The sequence below is a fragment of the Pipistrellus hanaki genome (genome assembly GCF_964339955.1).
Source record: "Pipistrellus hanaki genome assembly, chromosome: 13".
Classification (NCBI taxonomy): domain Eukaryota; kingdom Metazoa; phylum Chordata; class Mammalia; order Chiroptera; family Vespertilionidae; genus Pipistrellus; species Pipistrellus hanaki.
This window is the reverse complement of record NC_140515.1, coordinates 40176560-40192932: the sequence shown is the minus strand read 5'-3', so window position 1 is coordinate 40192932 and position 16373 is coordinate 40176560. Positions and strand designations below refer to the sequence as shown.

Here is a 16373-nt window from a genome sequence, read left to right as displayed (position 1 = left end):
CAACCTATCTCCCTTGAAGGGTGGTGGCCTCTCTGGCAATGTTTACCTGGAAGAGTGGCACATTTGGGCCACAAAGTGGCAGGAAATGACCATGTAGCTGCAGGCTATCCTGTGGGAAAGGGTCAGCATGGTAGTCCTTAGAGATGTGCACCATAACTCTCTCTGTTTGGGCGCAAGGATCATTGTAATTATTCCAAGGAGCCAATGCAACTAGTCCTTGTCAATAGTTGCAAATAAAATGTGTCACTCCTAGCCATCCCATTTAAATGCCAGCATGAGCCTCTTCAGAGTGATCTTTATTGTTGTCCTAGCCCAGGGGTCTTCAAACTTTTTAAAGTGGGGGCCAGATCACGGTCCCTCAGAGAGCTGGAGGGCCGGACTATATGAACTACTAATTCCTACTGTAACACCTTGGCTGCGCTCACTGCCCAAAAAACCTGGCGGGCAGGATCAGACTCCCATGGGGGCTGCATGTGGCCTGCAGGCCGTAGTTTGAAGACCCCTGTTAGCCACATGAGACATTCAAGATGGCAACCGTCCCAGCAGCCTGGGACCCTGAATAAGGAGACATGGAACAGATATGCTAATGTGCAGTGGACTTATAGCATGACCAAGAACACAACTTTGGCTGCTATAGGCCACTAGAACTTGGAATTGTTACTCTGGCATAACATAGCCTATCCTGATTAATAAAACAGATTTGCTCTGTTTTCCTGCAAATGACAGAAAAAGACTAATGGTTGTATGTTTTAGGAAGACCAATTCCATGCAATTTAAGAAAATGTAATATTGAAGTGTGCAAAGAAGAAATAAGTTGCTTATGACTTTATGCTTTATTCACACAATATACATTGAACTCTAGAGTGTGTTGAATATTCACTACCTAAAATCTCTGCCTTTATGGAGGTAAGTGATGAGTTTCTCTTTCACCCAAATGTTTGCATTGATGGCCTCTAAAGTTTTGACTGGACAAATTAATTTTAAAAATACTCTCCAATCCAGAGTTTCAGGATGTCTATATCCTCTGGTCTAAAAAAGAAAAAAAAAAAAATACACATTTTCTCAAGCATTCCTTTGATTCAAACCATTTATTGATTTATTGTCTTTTCACATTTTAATGTCATTTTCCCAGCAAATAAGTTCCTTGAAGGCCAATACTTTGCGTCTTTCTCATACTATTTAGTAAGCAGTATTTTATTGTCTATTCTCTGAGGAATATAATCAGCTTTTGACACTAGGTATTATTATTTGATGTATTTCAGATTTGTCTTTCAACTATTTATGTTAGATTTGGACTTATTAAAAAAAAGTCTAGGAATACAAATGTATTACCTTAATAACTTTCAGGGCAAAAAAAAAAATGCCTTCTTTTTCTGAAAAAAAAAAAAGAAAAGAAAAAGAAAAGCCTTAGCTCAGTAATATTGAATTTGCGGCCAATTACAATATTTCATTAACATCTTAATTCAGTAAGCATTTAATGTATTCCTACTATGTGCCAGGGGGCAAGGTTTATTCAAGATTATCAAGATAATGTTACTTAATACCCTTTACCCATCATTACATAATTCTATATTTAAATAGAGTCTATGAGCTCCCTGTACAAGACTACTTGGGGGGAAGCAAATGCAAAAGGTTGGGTCACAATCTCCCCTTGGTTTAATTCAGGGGAGCATAGCACACCTTGAATTCTGAGGACTTAATTGATAACTTGGGGGGGGGGCGGGGGATGACCAGTAGGTAAGTGTGTGCAAGGGAGAAAAAGAACAAAAAACCTTCTACTTTCTGTATTTCAGTTTCTGTTAAGGTTCATTTCAGGCTTTTAGAACTGGAGAATCAGCTGCCTGCTACAAGAAATTGCTAATAAGCAGTAATTAAAGACCGAGGGTTTATTTATTCTTTCCATTCCAAACCTGATGTCATTCCCAGATGGAAATATTGGTACTGGTTAGGCAATTCAGCGTTTCGGGAAATTAAGGCAGGGTTGGGTGTCTCCTGGGTCCTGCAGGGAAGAAAACTTGTGTTTTATCACAATCATGCATACATTTTATTTTATTATTATTATTTTTTTTTTGCCTTGCTTTACAGAACCAGGAGTTGCGGTGGGCACGTGTGTCTTAAAAAAAAAAAATGAGGGCTATTTTTCTAAAAGAAACTTTTTGTATTCTTATGTCTTTGGAATCGTGGTCCCCGCCTAAAATGACAATCAGCTGGAAAAAAAAAAAGACGGCTACATTCCAGTGAATTCAATACCCATTGATAGAAAAGCACTGGCAGATGAGAGAGCAGCATGACTACATGGGCGACTCTCCTTTATTTAGAAAACCCACCCCAAAATACAGCACAGTTGACGTGTTTGTTACCCAGGGCTTGAAAAAGTAGCACCTGCCACTGTGTAAAAGATAAAATAAGACTGCACGGGTGTCAGGATTTTCCCAGCGTGCTTTATTCATAGACATTTGACAAGAGAGGACCTACCAGAGCTTTTAGGGGGGGAAAAGCTGAATTCTCAGCCCACAGTCACTTTCCAGGAACTTCACGGTAAAACTGTGTTCCAGGCTAGCGGGATGGAGATCTTAGCAATCTCCCTCCTGCTACCATAGTTTCCTTCTCTTGTAAATACAATTATTTATGGGGGCTTAATGAGAGAGCAAGCCTTGTGTGAAAGGAACTCAAGAAAGTGCAGCTTCTAAAAATACAAGGAGGCGGCTCTGCAATTCTTATTGTTACAAACTGACGTTTTTTGCAGTTCAAGCTCTGAACCTAACAACTACACACACATACACACCACACACACACACACACACACACACACACACACACACACTGGGAGAAAAAGTAAAGACTATGGTTTTTTTTTTTTCTTCTTCTTTCTTTCTGCAATCCCCTTACACTTGTAGTAAACAGTAGTAATTTTCTGTTGTCATACTCAATGCAAATTTCCCAAAGAGGACACAACACAAAAACAAAAGACTTGTTAGCTTCCCTTAGAGTGGGGGGGAGGGGGGCGGACGAATGGCAAGTTGAATTTCCATTTCACCTTAGCTGGGGTCCTGAACCTCCAGTTCACCCCTGATCTTGGAGGTTTTTGGAGCTTCAGTCTCCTGTGGGGTACATTCCCTCGCCCCTCATCACGAGCCCTCTCTGCTTCCAGCTTTTTTGGAGAAATTGGACCTCACAGCTTGGGCGCCTTTCTTCCAGCGAGTAGGAAAGCACAGCTGCCTACGGGAGGATCAATAGTAAACCCGTGGCCAGGGGTCCACTCCTCTTCCTTCCGCCACGTGCTCCTTAGTTGGGGTGCAGCGCTCCCGCCTGGGGTACAGAGAGGGGCTAGGGTGTGGGGTGAAGGGGAGATAGATGGGCAGAACAGGCTGTGAATGAAGGGAAGGAGGCCCTTTAGGAAAGATCTTCTTCACCTAACACCGAAGAGGAAAAAAAAAAAAAATTGGCCCGCATGCCCCTAGTGGGGAGTGATCCATCCCACGCAGGCTGGGCTGAGGGTGGGCGGCGGGGGGGTGGGGGGGAGAAGGGGGGAGATTGTCGGGGCCTCTCACCTGACTTCCTCCTCCGCTGGCACACTCTGCGATCACCCCCCTGTTCCCCCTCAAAAAAAAAAAAAAAAAAAGAAAAAGAAAAAGAAAAAAAGCCCAGGCAAACAACGAACAACAAGAGGAAGCCGCAGGCAGCCAGAGGAGGGGTGCGCGAGGTGGGGGCCCGGGAGAGGGGGGGGGGGGCTGGCGGGCGCCGAGGTCCGCGCCGCGCACCCCGAGCGCGCTCCGAGGCGCCCACACTTACCCCTCGCGAGGGCTGAGGGTCCGATCTTCGGTGCCAATCCCCCTGGCGCGCCCCTCGCCCGCCCTCGTCCCTCCGATCCCTCCCCCGTCCCCCCCTTCCCCACCCCCCCCAACACCCGGCCGGCCCGCGGGGAGGGAGCCCGGGAGCAGCGCGCGGCGGCGGCTGCGGCTCGGGCTCGGCTCGGCTCGGGCTCCGGCGCGCCCGGTGCAGCCGCCGAGGCTCCGCCGCCGCCAGGGGGAGAAGCCGGGGCGGGCGCAGGGGAGGCGGGCCGGGCCCTCGCCTCGCCGCCCCGCCGGCCGGCCCCGCGCTGCGCACCAGCTCCGGATCGGCGGCGGCGGCGGCGCGGAGTCCGCGGAGCGCCCGGGGCGCAGCGCGCAGGCCCCCCCGGAGGAGCGCGGCTGGATGCGCGCGGCGGGGGCCGCGGGGGCTGCGGGGGGCTGCGGGCTCCCGCGGGGGGCGCCCGGCTGCTCCCGTGCACCTCCTCCAGACTGCGGGCGCGGCGACCGCCGCCGAGCCCCGAGCAGCTCCCGCCGGCCCCTTCCCCCTCCCGCCCCCGCCCCTCCTCCCCCCTTCACATCTCCTCCCTCCCCCCCCCCTTCCCTTCCTTCCCTCGGCCCCGCGCGCTCGCTCGCTCGCTCCTCGCTCCTCGCCTCGCTCTCCCCTTTAAACGCCCACTTCGGATGGGGAGAGGAGACAACTTGAAGTCAAGTTGCCATTAACTTCCGCGGCGGCCGCAGCTCCGGCGGCGGCGGCGGCGGCGGCACCAGAGGCAGAAGCCGCCGCCTCGGGAGTCCGACGCCGGCCGCACGGTGCGCCCGCGCGGGGAGCCCGCCGGCCCCGGCCCCGGCCCCGGCCCCGGCCCGCGTCCGCCAGCGCCCATGCCCGGGTGAGTCCTGCTCCTTTGCCTTTTTTTTTTTTTTTTTTTTTCCCCTCTCCGCTCTCTATCTTTTATCCCTTTCTCTCTTTCTCTCTTTTTTTTTCTTCGGGATCGATTCAAACTTCTTTGTAGCACCCACTCCTGGCGCCCCTGGTCGGGGCGGCTCTGCTCGGCTCCCCTCTCTCGTGGGCGCAGGCGGCGGGGGTCCGCGGATGGAGCCCCTTCTCTCGCGCCCGCGCCGCCGGGTCCAGGGGTGGCGGGGAGAGTGAGGGGGAGCGCACGCGGGATGGGGGGACTCGAAGATGCCGTCCGTCCTTCCTCTCGCAGGGTGTGGGCACACTGACACACCTGCCCGCCCGACAGACCCCGGGCTGGACACACGCCTTCGGGTCATCCGCTTGACGCCCTTTGGGAGGAGAAAAGGGGGGAGTAGAAAAGACCCGAAGGAAGCCCACGGAGCAAGGGGGAGCCTCTCTGCGCCCCTCCGAGCCGGGCTGGCAGGAGGGAGCCCCGAGGAAGGAGCGCGCTGGGGAGTGGAAACGCTCCCCCGCCGGATCGCCGGGAAGCTCAGCATCCTTCCCAGGTCCATCCCCGCTTTCCTCCGCCCCCCGCCCGCCCGCCCGCCCGCGTCCCCTTCCCAGGACGGGGACCTGGGAAGTTTGTGGCAACTTCTCCTCCTCCCCGGGAGCCGCTCGGGCGCCGCCGGGCGCTCAAGTTGGAGCCGGGAGTTTGAAAGCCGCGGCGGGCACCCGCGTCTCCAGTCCCCGGCAGAGACCGGTCCCCGAAAGCCTCCTGGAGTGAACATGGCTTTGGAGATGGGCTGGAGGAAGGGAGGGAGAGGTGCTGCCTTCTTTGCAGGGATGGACGGAGACATCACGGAGCAGCCACGGGGGTCACTGTGCGCCCCACTCCGCTTTCTCCGCGGGCCCCACCGCCGAGGCTCCTCCTGGGGCGGCGGGACCTGGGTTTGGGCAGCCGCCGGGCGGGGAACTGCGCAGGCAGGTGGCAGGTCCGGGAGGGACACGCGCGTACCCGGGGCAACGCACAGAGCAGGACGCTTGGATCAAGACTCCAGAATGCCAAGAGGGACTCAGGGCTCTTGCTGGGGGTTCTGGCACGGACCTCTGCCACTAGGGCATTGCAAATTTCACTCCCAACTGTCAAGTGCAGGGTCCCTTTCCCAAAGTGCCCTCGCTGGCAACTTTGACCTCTGGGCCCTTCCTCTGTGAACTTTCTCAGCGGCCTCCCGCCTTTCCAGGCAACCGCTGTCACACTTGGACTTCCCACGGTTGCAAAAGAGGGGACACAGAAAGATGTCCTGTTCTCAAGGACAGAACCTGGGGTTCCATGCTTGCGTGCTCGGAGGCCAGGCCACCTGACTTCCCCTGGAGGACAGAGTTAGGAGGGTGAGAAGGAGTAAAACTACACTTCTCAGTGCCAGGTTTTGTGCGAAGCAGCTCCTGAAATCTACAGGGTTTGTGCTGCTGCCCCAGTAACTCATCCCGCTGAAACTTTATTGAAATGTACACCCTGTCTGAAGTGGATTTTTTTTTTCCTGAGTTATCAGGAATGCAAGATTTATTCTATAGTCGAATGTGGCTGCAACACCTCCTCTTTCTCCCCCCGCACCCCCCCCCCCCCCTACTTTAAGACTGGAGAAAACTAAGGTTGAGGTGTTTGCTCTACGAACCTTTAATCCGCTGTGTGGTACGGGTGCTATGATTTAGCAGCAGTTCTTTATTTCTATTGCATATTATTTTAGCAGAACAGTAGTACATTCATATACTGGCTGCTCCAGTCTGCTGGCAAACATTAGCATTCAAGCTTACATTTTTGACAAATGTGCAGACAGGAATAGCATGAATAGGCATCTTAAATATTAACAACCTAAGCATCTGTTGCGAAACAGATTTAATATATTTACTCTGTTTTTCTCACATTGTTAGAAAAGGTTATAATAAGTGCATAATTTCAACTTTAGTTTGCAGAAGTAACTGGCTGCATCTTTCACTACCTCTCCGAATGTTTAACACAATCACCAGACATAAATACTTTAATTAACTTGGTTAGGCACGTTATTAAATAGACTTTAAACAATGTGCTTACTATGTAACAGGAGCAAAATATGTATCGTATTTCTGCATATTTTAAATGACTATGCATTTTATAAACATACCAGGCATGTTTATTCTTCATCTCCATTTGACACTTATTACTTCATGTTTTTTTCTAATGGAAACAATATTTTAAATGTAGAGTTGTTTAGTCATATGCAATACATAACATGTAAACAGTAGCTATAAAATACAAAGCACTGTTAAATTTGAGCATGGCTACTTGTAACAAGCTCGAACAAGAGAAATAAAAATCACTGCTCAATTTTGTATTCCTTTCTGAATAATGAATACAAATGATGTATAATAAAGAACAAATAGGGATTTCCCTTCTAAAGGACTAGTGCCTTAAAATGTGTGGGGGGTAGGAGGGATGGAAGAGAGGGGGAAGATAAAGAAAACCTAAAGAACTTCCCAAAGTCTGAATAGTTATTTCCAGAATCAATGCATTCCTCATTTTCCCACAGGCTGAAATATGTAATAAATAATAGTTCTTTGTATGTAAAAGTATTCAAGAGGAATGCCTTTTGTTTAGTTGTTGTAATAAATTAATATATTCTTCGGTTGATCATCTACAAAAGTGGGTCTTTTGTTTCTCAGCATCTTAAACAAGAACCACCACAAAATGAACATTGGCTTATTTCTGCAAAGAAGTCTGTTGCCAGCTATGCGATCATGCGGCTTAATAAGATATGATATGCTGAGTGAAGGTTAAGAAAGGCTGCATCACGTTGGCAAAGATGGAAATACCTGGAGGAGGTTTTGAGTTATTTTTTTCAGGTGACAGGTTGGGGGTTGTAAATTAGGCCTAAAAGGTCAGGTGACTGGCACCTGTTCCTCATTATTGTGAAAATCTTCTGGTTACAAACTCTATTAAGCTAAAGGCAACACGGATATACAGTAGGGACTCTGTAAAGCACTCTAGTGGCTTGTCATCTGCTCTGTAAATTTCCAGAAGGGCCATACATAGATATGCCCTGTACACAAACACATCATTTCTTTTGAGATGTGTTATCTTGGATGACTCTTAGTTAGTACTTGGGATTGGTGAAGTCTGTAAAATAAAGACATGCCACTGAATCAATAGTCAGGCCATATCTAGACATGCTGTAGTCCAATGCAAAAACATTTTTAAGCCCCTTTTTTCCTCTTTACAATCCATGGATTATCAGAATGCGTTCATGTTTTAAAGGACAGCCTCCACAATTGCCTTGTATACTTTTTAGATCAGATGTGTCCCCATTTTACATGATGCCATGAAATATTTTGCTCAGTACTCATATGTAAGGAGAAAAACGAGTTGCTATATACCGTCATAGCGTGGTGGCATATAGAAAATGGGAAGAAAAGCCACATTTTTATATGAATGCTGTTAGGAAGGGCATCGTCATCTGATCCTCAAGCTTGCCACTTCTCTCAGCAGAGCTCAGTAACGTTTCTGTTAGAATCAGAGAGTATGATTTGATTTTCATGAATGGCTTACCTTTAGATATTTCAGGGAGCAGAACAAGCATAGGTATCGGATGGATCTAAGTTGCACACGGTGACAACAGAAGTAAAGATGCCAGCTGCTTTTCATTAGCCAAGGAGGAGGATTTTGAGTCAATTCTTTAACTCAGATTATTACATTCTATATTTAAATTGGTTCTTTTTTGCTCTCTTTTTTTTTTTGAGTGGGGGGGGGGGGGTTTTGCACAGTTATTGCTTATTCTGTTAAGTATTTGGCTTTAGCATTTGTGGTCAGGTTACAGAGCAGTCATTACTCTTGCTTTTCAAATTGATTTGGTTTTCAAACTCCAGAAGTCTGGGATGATTTTTAACAAATCGGTTTACGTTTTGACAGAACAGAGTTAAGTTAATTAATAGATCAGGCACAACACACCCTCCACGGCAGGGTGTATTTTCTGGTAAAATGAAAGTTATGTTTCAGCATGATGAGCATCAGGCTTCAGTAATCTGTTCCTCGTGTGGAATGAACACTTCCTACTTCGAGCTAGCAGGCACCTACTGTTTATTTACGCTGCATTAAACTGACAGCTCAGCAATCAGGGGAAAAATATTACTTACCTCGCTCAAGTAAGTACCAGTTTATAGGTTAGTGCACGTATTTATATTCCTGTCACCACTAAATAACGGCTCTGTCTCCCATTTTAATATCTACCTGTGCAGTAATCCAGGGCTTCAGACTTCCTGGTTGGGGCTAGGGGTCGAAAGCAGGTTTTTCTTATCATCTCCCAGTGGCAAAAACCTTAACGAAAAGTAATTTCATCTCTGTCGTGTGAGAAATGTTGCTTTCCATACCTCCACTAGAACATCAAAACCCCCCAAAGAATCTGCAGTGCCACTTAAAATAGTAATCTGTTAGAAGAGCAACCTCAGGACAAATACGTCCGAATACCTCGCAAGTGTGTGTTTCTACCGAGTTCCAAATAGGATTCTTAAACGCTTTGATTGCTTAGATAGTAACTTTGATAAAGTGTCTTCCCTTCCATGTCTAAGATGGAATGTTTCAGTTTTGTGTTTTTTTTTACTGGAAATCTTCAAATATAAGTGCAAAGTAGGGCTCCTTGATTGCTCGGTACCGTTGCCTTCACTCTGAAAATATTCTTGCCTCCTTTCCTGTTACTCTATCAACCTTGAGATCTGGGTGATTTCAGCTTTTTTGTAATACTAAATGAATTTGTTGCTTTTCCTTTTACAATGAAAAAATCCCTTCTCTTTCAAACTCCTGGAAACATCAAAACACTGCTAAAGTTGAATTCTAAAACGTATGGTTAACTTGAGAAAATTCTTATTTTCGCGTATAGTCCCTCTTGCGGTCATTGTCTACACACAATTGTCAACCTCTAATCACATATTTCATTGACATCAGAGCAAAATGTGGTCTTAATACAGCATATAAATCAAATTTGTTACACAAGGCTCTTCTGCTTCCCTATACCAAAGAAAGAGTGTCTACTATGGTAATTTATATGTAGTTCCTAAGTGCTATTCTCAATGGTAAGTCTATTTAAACTTGATGTCTTCATAGAGTGTGATCAGCACATTAACACACATTATTTAATACTTTTGAACGTATGCCAATGGTACCTTTTGCTGTTTATTTCTCTTAAAGTCTTTTTAAGATCAGATATTTCATTGCATAGTAAATAGATACAGATTGTGCGTCTATGCATTTAGGGTGAGATTTAGTAGCGTAGCATTTCTCCAGCATATTGGCCTATTTTTTTTATTCTTTCAAATTATTCTTTATCACTTCCACTGATGTGGCTGTCTGAGGCTTGGTTCTTAATAGAAATTCTAATCATCTCTTTTCAATGGACTTTTAAACATGTAGTTCAGCTTGGGCAGTGTGATCTAGTTTAGTTATGCGAGATGGAAATGAGTTAGCTGGTATCCTGGCAGTTATGTCCCTAGATTCTCCTGAAATTTCAGTCCCGTTATTTGGCATTGGGCTGTGAAGTGTCTTGCAGTCAAAAGGAAGACGTGGCTCCGTTTCCAGTGGTGGAGGAAAGAAAACATTGAACTGTGCAATATTTTATGATGCTCACCGCCACTCATTTGAGAACGTGCCTGTGATGGCACACATTTTGGGTACCTCGGGCTGCAGGTCCCCCAAATTGAAGCTGAAAGGCTTGTAGAAGAAGCGAATGTCAGGCTGCACCTGGTTGTGCCTTTACTAGAATATCTGTGGATCTGCACTATCTACTCTCCTCCCCCCCCCCCTCGTACTGCGCCCCTCCCCCCCAGGTGTGCAGGAAGTAGAGGGCGTTGTACAGGGTGAAGTGGGTGGACTCTACCCAGAGCTATGACCTGATTTGTGACGCACCCTCAGAACGGCAGTAATGGTCCAACTGCTTCTCAGGCAACTGGTAACCACCTCATTTGGGGATGCTTCTGCCTTGCTAAGCACTGCCAGAGAGAACGTCCCTTCCTGTCACCTCACCACAGGCTACTCTTTGACAGCTCTCTCATAGGGCTAGAGTCAGAGAGCGGCTTCTGATATCTGGAGGGTAAGTGCCGGAAATACTCCTCTCCATTCCATGTGGAGAAGCAGGGCTACAGCCACAGGGAGGGCCAGGCATTGAGTGTCTGTCTGTGTGGGGTCTCTGGGTTGGGATGTTGCTTTTTCTCAGTTAGAGATGATTTGAGATCACAGATACCAACACACATTTTTCAGTGGGCTTTCTTTTTTCTTGGGGGGTGGCAAAAGAGGGTAGGAAGCTCCCAAGGGAAGTTGCTAGAAGATCTTCCCTTGAGATATTTAAAGAAAAGGGAATTCTTGAGATGCAGTTTTCCAGGAAGCCAGGCATATAGTAAACTTGATTGCTAGATAGATGTTCCTTTCTAGTCTTCCTCAATGGTTTCTGTAATGCTGTTAAGAGCATGTAAATGAGAATTTGCCCTTTTACCGGTTTATAATGTTAAAGACTTTAAGGTAAAAGAGGTTTTATGTTTATAAATATTTTATTGTAATAATTAGTATAAATAAAATAGAACCCAGTGTACACAGATATCCTTTGAAATGGAGATAGTCTTGAATATAGCAAATCCATAATTAGCTGTTTGATGTTGAATGCAATTGAGTTTTCTTGTTCCAGTGAACTAGACAATGGAAAAATCATTGGGAATTAACAACACGGCTGTGTGATTCTTGATAAAGCTAACCTTTCTTTTTCCCATTCAAGTATTTTATCAGTGAGTGAGGGGCTAAACTAAAATGCTTACACTTGTAAATTTTAAAAGGATATACGGAATTGGTAAAAGAATCTCAGTGCTTCCTGTTGTGTCTTTACTCATTGAAACGATGCCTAGGTATCCTATTCAATGTTAGACAGATTTCTCCAGACTATGGGAGGAAATAACACTATTTTAATCGCTGTGCTTTATAAAACAAATCTTAGAGGTGGGCTCTTTTGGGTGGTTGAAAAAAAGACTCAAAAACAATTTAGAACATTATCTTAAAAGTCAAAAAAAATGACAGCCTTACTTTGTATGCAGTCATTGTGTTTTAATAATACTGTACGCTTATTAGTGTTATTAGAGCAGTAGACAGTTAATTACAGCCTTTTCTGAGACATGTTAACTCTATATTAACAGCCATGTTAAAAAAAAAAAAAAAAAAGGAAGAATGATGTATATGCTTACCTACAAGCTGCTGCTTGCTAGACTCTTACAAATATTTTCTTAGAATGTATGCAGTCACATTTTGGTCCAGAATCATCAAAATGGTTTCTACTAAAACAACTGAATTTTAAAACTTTTCACTGGGACATAAAATTTTCTCTCTGCTTTTCTTTTTTTTTTTTCTTTCTTTCTTCCTTCCTTTCTTTCTTTCTTTCTTTTTTTTCTTCTTCCTTGTAATGGGTATTGGTTTGATCACTTCTGCCAGCAGCAGAGATTGCTGTCCCTCAGCTGTTTTCACCTTTCCCACATGATATTTCCCACCTTGCCCGCATTTTCTTGTTTTCGGATCACTTTGGCCAGCCCACACCATGAAGAGCTTATGGAGCTGATGGAGTCCCTCTGGATACTTGTATTTTGTGGAATCGTTTTAGTCACTAGTTTTCCTTGATCCAAGTGTCGTTTCCTTAACATGCTCCAAAACCCGATACTTCAGATACATGTGAGCAGTTGATTACAACAGTAGTTCTAAGACTATTTTATTTTCCAGATTTCAAACCTGGGTTTTTGCTTTGGCTTTTTGGCATGGCAGAACGATGGGGGACTGCCCAGAGGAGCTGGAAGTGGGACTTTGCCTTACTTAGATGATGGCATCCAACTGGTTAACCATGTGAATTCCCTTGGTTAATTTGGACACTTAGACCTTGTAGCCATGTACTATAGCCCTTAAAGACGCACTAGTATGCCCTGCTTTTGAGGTGCTGCTGCTATTTACTCCAGTAAGACATTAAGCCACAAAACAGAAATTCACTATAAGGTGCCTATCTCTGTTACATAAAATAGGAAAAAGTTCACAGTCTTCTGTGCCTTGTATAGTATGCACTCATTAAAGATTTGCGAAATTAGTAATAAAGCAGCCAATTTGGCATGTGCTGCAATAATGGTTTAATGAGGGGGGTGGAGGAGGGAGACCTTTCTCTCTAATTTTCTGTTTTTACTGGGGTTATCTGAACACTTAATCTGCACATGTCCGGCTTTCTGGATAATTGAATGTTTTTCTTCTTTAACTATGTGCTCTGTCATTTTTTTTTTGACAGTAGCACTGGGGTCTGTTTCATCCTCCTTGTCTGACCTCAAGGATTAGGTGAAGTATCTCTGTTCAGGTCTGTGGTCCCTTGGTGTTTGGTTGTGGTAGCAAACGGTATTAGAGTCAACACAGAACACTCCCCTGGGTTTGTACAGTTAGGCCACAATGATCTTTCTGATATTCTGGGACCAAAAATACTATTTGCCAGTAGCCCAAAGCTTGTAGGCCTCTACCTATTCTTTCCTACAATAATGACTTTGTTCAGGGTCCCATGGCAAAAATATGAGCCATGGGTACTGCATACAAATATATTTTTCATTTTAACTCTATGTATTGTACTTTTAAATGTTGTAAGATTTAGGGTCTTTATATGAATGAAGATTTCACTCTGTTCCTTTAAATTAATACTAGAATTCCAAAGGGGTTGAAAAGTTCTGGACATTCTAAGAAAGTTATCTAAAAAAAAAAAAACCCAAAAAAACACTTCCTCCTTAACTTTATTTTCTTTTAAAAACGTGTGAGGCCCTAACCTGTTTGGCTCAGTGGATGAGTGTCAGCCTCTGGATTTAAAGGTCCAGGGTTCGATTCCGGACAAGGGCATGTACCTTGGTTGCGGACACATACCCAGTAGGGGTGTGCAGGCAGCTGATGGATGTTTCTCTCCCATCCATGTTTCTAACTCTCGATCCTTCTCCCTTCCTCTCTTTAAAAAAAAAAAAAAAAATCAATAAAATATATTTAAAAAACGAACAAACAAAAAACACATGTGTTGGGTTATTTTGCAAGACATTCCTATTTAGTTACAGAAAGGAAAGTATTCTTAAGTGGTACACTGCTGTGTGACCTATTCCATTATCATGCACATTCTGTCTCTTTAAAAACAGTCTCCTCTATTTGCCCTATTAATTGTTGATATGTTGCCATCCACGAGACAAAAATTAGAGCTGTAATTAAATAATCATGTGATGCTCCTTAGTGCCAGTGAGAGCAAACTCATTTTTCCAGGCCCTGATGGTCACTGATTATTGTATTACGACTGGCTTGCCTTATTTTTTCTCTTCATGATCCTCTATCTGTAGATTGCCTAACTGCTGTCATTCCTTTCAAAATTAAAGAAAGTAGAGAGCATTCAGCCAGTTAATTGGCTGGATGTCCTCAGAGATGTAAGGTAGAAGTACCTTTTTTTTTTTTTTTTTTTTTTGCTTTTGGTCACCTGGTAGGTCCTTTTGGGAGACTACATCAGTAGTGTGGTTGCCTGCCATTTAATTTACACTGGTGTTTTGGCTGGGATGGAGGCATATGGGGAATGCCAGGAGAATTACAAAAGGAGCTGGGTATTAAAATTCAGAAATGATTAAAATTGAAATAAAAGGATGCTGCTTCTTTGCCAGTACTCTGGCAGTCATAATGACACATAGAGATTAGTTTCCACCTTCATCTTTTCCTTCTTTCTCATTTCCTCTTGTTTATTGTTGACACATTTTCCTTATGTCTGCCTCCTGTCTGTGTCTCTTTGCACCATTATGCGTTCCTGCTTCTCTCTCTTTTCCTTAAGCAGGGAGAAGCCTACTTAACCTTATTATAACAATAACAGAATAGGTTATTAATATTTAATATGCACATGATTAAAATTTCTCTCCCTTAAACATAGGTCAGCTGTATTATTATTAACCAGCATGTAATTTTTCATTTAAAATATTCTTATTCTGCCCTCGCTGTTTCGGAAATGTGGTCTACTTGAGTAGTGATTTAATACCTGATGTTTGGAAAAACGGTGGTGGGCTAGTGAGAAGAGAACTTACCAGTCATGGATAATCAATTATACATGAATTCAAATGTAACAGATGGAATCTGGTGAGTTAAAGTTTCTCTTTGCCTTAATGGTGTGTTGGTTTTTTATTTTATTTTTTTATTTGTTTGTTTGACATCTGTCTTCTATATAGATAAACATCTCATGTAGCAAGTGAGAAATTTTCTTATATATTTATATTCTCTTTAAAGTGAACTTTTTTTTTTTAATTAAATGAAGGGGCAGATAATTATTTTATGTGGCCTTAAAGATGATCAGATTATTTTCCATCACTTTGTAGATACAGAACCCAATCCCGTTTGACCTATGAAGGTTCTCTCAGCTAGCTCATAGAGGAAGAAACAAGCCTCAGTCCAGGCTCTCTGCCTTCTGTCCCCTTCTTTGCCCTCTGTCATTTGTCCTCTTTTGTGGGAGTTGCTTCATAATACAGGTGCTACACTAACTCCAGGCCTTAAAGAATTTCTAATGAAGACTGTGGTAGACTAGTTTCAAACTGTGTAATCTTCTGTCTTATGACATGCAAACAGTACCTGTGAACATACATCATGTTGAATGCATGTCATATCCACATTTAGTCATATTGGATATTGGCCAAATAATTGTATTTCCCAAATCTATAGAGAATGCCCCAACATTGGCTTTATATCCTAACCTGCCGCACATGCCTGTACACTTACAGTGCTGTAAATTTTTAGTGGCAAAACCCCTTTGTGCAAAGCAAACTAATTTTTGAAGCCTTGTTATCTTCATGGAGATATAAATTTTAATTTTAATTAAGTATAGTGTGAATACATAGCGTGCTTTTTTTTCAGTTGTAGAAATATTACAATGATTGGTATTGTCCATCTCTAAAGCAATACAGTCGCAAAATAATTTCAAGCTGGTCCCCATCAAGATTTTTTCATAAATATGCTGTTTGTTTCTCTCAAGTGTATTCATGTGTATATATTTTTAAAACACAAATGAAAATAGTCTCTACAGAATAAAAATAAATGATTAAAAAATAGCCTCAAGGCTCACTTGTTCTGTTTTTATAGTTATACAGAAGCATTATTTATCAACTTTTTGCTTCATATCAACTGGAAATTTGCATATATATTTATAGTTCATCTTAGTTACTTAATGAATTAAATCCCACAATAAACACACAAATAGATAAATATATACCTGAAAAATAGGTAACTTGATATGTCTAGCTACAGCTATACTGTGAAACTATTTTTGTAGTATTTTATGTTTGCTTTTATACATAATAAATATATAATTTTAGTTTGGCTTTCCTACGTATTAATGTTGCTTAACCATGCATTAAAAACATATATGTAGGTATGAGCTTCCATAAGATCAAATTTACATAAGAATTTCCAATACATTAAAAACTTCTTCATTCATAAGGAAGTCCTCTAATGTAAAATAAATATGAAATCAGTAAGAATAGATTATAGGAAACATAATACAGGACAATATGTTATAGAAAAAGATAATATAAAATTACTGCATGCTGAAGTAAATACTTTAATCCTAATTATTATCACTAAAAAGTGACTGGAAACTAAACTTGAAAGGCTT

General features: G+C 43.4%; 1 long non-coding RNA gene across 1 annotated transcript; it reads right to left on the bottom strand.

The window, feature by feature from the left end:
* Positions 1-1336: 1336 nt before the first annotated feature.
* Positions 1337-3512, bottom strand: LOC311632174. Its single transcript, XR_014796728.1, has 3 exons — positions 3038-3512; positions 1911-1999; positions 1337-1373 (listed from the first exon to the last, which is right to left on the bottom strand). It is a non-coding gene; the product is annotated as an uncharacterized lncRNA (long non-coding RNA).
* Positions 3513-16373: the final 12861 nt, after the last annotated feature.